Source organism: Tenrec ecaudatus, chromosome 13 (assembly GCF_050624435.1).
Source record: "Tenrec ecaudatus isolate mTenEca1 chromosome 13, mTenEca1.hap1, whole genome shotgun sequence".
NCBI lineage: Eukaryota > Metazoa > Chordata > Mammalia > Afrosoricida > Tenrecidae > Tenrec > Tenrec ecaudatus.
Genome location: NC_134542.1, coordinates 59,115,225 through 59,118,946, shown reverse-complemented (window position 1 = coordinate 59,118,946; position 3,722 = coordinate 59,115,225).

The window sequence follows — 3,722 nt, the reverse complement described above, 5'->3', positions numbered from 1 at the left end:
TAGAATGAAGATAGTAGACAAAAGTATCTTCATGCTTATATGGATTATTTTGGATTTTTAGCGATGGGAGTATCTTTTTAGCTTTATTAGGCATTTTTATGTTTTAGCATGTTTTATTACCTGCTTTTTCTGTTAGATTTTCTCATTTGAAAGTGTTTGCCTACCCATTTTTCTTGAGTTCTCAGAATGATAAGAACATAAAGCTTTATATGTTATAGGAATTAAAACTATTTTCTTAGCTTGCCTTATGTTTATTGCATTAAGTTTTTATCAACATAGACAGTTTATTATTTTACAATTGTAAAGTATGTGAAGGCAGTACCTTATCTCCAGTGACTTCACAGAGAAGAAGGAGTTCAAAGTCCACATGTGCCCAAGGCTAATTCCAAAAGGCTGAGATCAGATGTCCCTTCACCTTCCAATCTTTCTAACCAGTTTGGACACCAATAATTCCTGCCATGATTCCGTATTCTCTACATTTTTTCTGGGTTCTGGAATTCATGGAAATGGCCACCCAGAACTCACAGACCATAATCACAATTATGGGTTTTATTAGGGGAGTTAATAGGTTATAATCTAGGATCAAAATATTCAGAATAATAGTCCTTTAATTAGGACAGGCTCTTCTCTGCCCTGTGCACAGGCAGGCCTGGTCGCGGCCCCACCTGGAAAGGTGACAAAGCTCTTTAAATTGTTGTTGTCAGGTGCTGGTGAGTGGGTTCTCACTCATAGCGACCCTCTGTACAACAGAACCAAGCCCTGTCCTGTGCCAGCCTTGTCGTTATTCTTATGTTTGATGCACCTCGTCGAGGTCCTCCCTCTTTTTTGCTAACCCTCTACCTAGCATGAAGCCCTTTCTCCAGGAACTGGTCTCTCCTAAGGAGCATTCTGGCTATACTTCTCCCAAGACAGACGTGTCCATTCTTTCAGCAGTCCAGTATGCATCGGTACTTCGTTAGTCATCCTTATTCAACTTTCACACGCATAGGAGTTGACTGAAAAACACCATGGCTTGGGTCAGCCACACCTTTGTCCTCCAAGTAACATCCTTGCTTTTCAATACTTTAAGGAGGTCTTATTCTGCAGATTTACCCAATGCAAGGTGCCATGATCGCTTGACTGCTGCTTCCATGAAATTGATTGTGGACTCAAGCAAGATGAAGTCCTTGGCAATGTCCATTTGTCCTCTGCTCTTTGGGAACTGTCATACATGCTCAAAGGACACTTTCAGCCACCAGAAGCATAAGCCGTAAGGTGCTCAGCTATAGCGCTTGCGTGAGTAAGCTTAGTTCCTAAAGTGTACCCACCCTCCCCACACTGCAAGTGAGCCTGCCCCTGCCCGAAGGCACTCTGCTGCACGCACTTCGTGGGGCGGGAAGCTCCTCACCACGTTCCCTGCCCTCGCTCATGCCTCCGCTACGTCTCTAGCACTCCCGTCACTTCGGTAGTGTGACAGCTTTCTGTCCCGGAATTGAGAAGATTCGGTGTGCACTCCACTCCTGCTCTTCTTTCTTAGTGGTAGTATACTCATGCTCCTTCTCAGAGCTCATTTTATACAAAAGAGGATGGCAGAATTGACCAAGCCCCTTGTGAGAGTTCCAGGTTTTTACCATCACAGTTAACCAATCACTCACAACTGAATCACGGCATTCTATTAGCAACCCCACCCCCAAGCTTCTATCAGGAAAGGTGGGAGTTACAAAGATTATGGCTAGAAGAGCCATATCAGAGACTTCCCTGTGCCACTATATTCTACATACATTCTGATTTTTTTAATGACAAAATTCTGTTTTGTTTTATGGAATATAAGACATAAAGTTGAAGCACATTTTTGCTATGCAAATGTGTATATTTACTTTGGCTCTATTGTGTCCGTATTATATTTGGCTTATATCTTTCAGAAGTATGAACTTGCAAATGGAATTGCCTGATGACAGTGAGTTTGGTTTGGGGATATATATATATATAATTTGAGTCAAAGCTACAACTAAACACCGACCATTACCTAATTTGAGAAGTGCTTACTTGAAATTTAGAAATTTAAAATGAGAAAAACTATTGATTTTATGTGGCATTTAATGTTCTGTGCTATAACTCTAAAAATATTTCCAATTTTACTTTATTTGTTTCTCAGAACCACCCACATGATTTCTGTTTTATATATGTGAAAACTATAGACTCTGGAGACAACGGCATCAAAGCACTTCCTGTCATAAAATCATAGGTGTGTACGACATGACTAGGACTTGAATTCAAATTATGTGTAAGTAGTCTTCAGTTATTCTCTCCCCCAATTTTACCTCTTCACTCCAATAAACAATGAAAGGCATATACTTAATGGCAAACATGGCCAATTCTTAAAGTGATTCATATTATATGAATATTTTTCTCATTGCTACTACCAAAAGGAATTCTATCTAGCAAGTGGAGTTTTGATGAGTTCTGAACACTTAGATAAAAGTAGACTACATTATAATGTCACTCTGACTTTTGAAATTTTAGCCACCGAAACCAGGGCAATTCCCAATAGTCACACTCCAAAGCTGTTGAGAATGTGCCCTGTCATGTCCCTAATGAATCTCCCCACAGAGCTAATTACTTGGAGAAAGGAAGGAGGTAAAGATGAGCATCGCCGGGGGTATTAGTTCTGGAGTGATTGCAAAAGAAGTGCTGGAAATACACAGCTTCTCAACTCATAAGTTACCAGAAACAGATATTCTTCAAACAGAACATTTCACTTCTTAATTAATTGCCATCATATTAACTTAACAAGGATCAGATGGAATGAATTTGTAGAAAGACCAAAATCTACACAAACTGCAGAAAAGAAATAAAATCCTCTTACCTGTTACCTGAAGATGTTGAATGCCTAAATAAGGTGTGCATCTTGATGATGCCTTAATTCTATCCATGAAAGGTGTCCAACCTCCTATTCCCACCTTCTTTTATTCATTGACACCCAGGAAGCGAGTGCCCGTTTCCCAACTAGATCCCCAAATGCAATCTGTTCAGTGAGTGTTTTCAGAATCCCTCTGGGACTCTTAACACAACACGATTTCCACTTGATCAGCTTGCTCCGCATTTGTGTTTATTTTTCTAGTGGGAATTCCCCTTGGTTTTCTTTCGCATCTATCTTAGCCATGGCATATAGTGCTTTCTGAGGGAGTAATTCTACATTACTATACCCATTTTGGCATCTGAAAATCAGAATTATTTTAGGCCAAATCAGAGGTAGTGTGTTTGATGTATAATTCAAAATAAAAATTTTTTTTCTTGTATAACTTTGATTAACCAGCTATCTGTGTCACTTTAAGGGGCATCTGCAACCACATTTCCAGCTCTTTAATGTCAATATACCATTGACATCTACTCAATATATACTTCTTTCTCTGACCATTTGTGAGTGTCTTTTGCAATGAGACTTAAAATGCTTTATTATTATTTTTACATGACCAAGAGGTCACCACTCTCCTGTAATATTGTGGGACTTAAGAGCACAAAAAATGCTCCTGAAAGTAGGGAGGTAGATTTACAATATGAAAGTACAGGATACCTGACTAAATTAGAACTTAAGATAAAGAATAAATGACTTTTTAGTGTAAGACTGTCCAGATATTACATACTTATTTATGATGTATACTTCTGTGTAATATTATATTGTGTTAAAATGAAGACAATCTACTAGCAAATGATTTGTGGCTTATCTGAAATGCACACTAAAT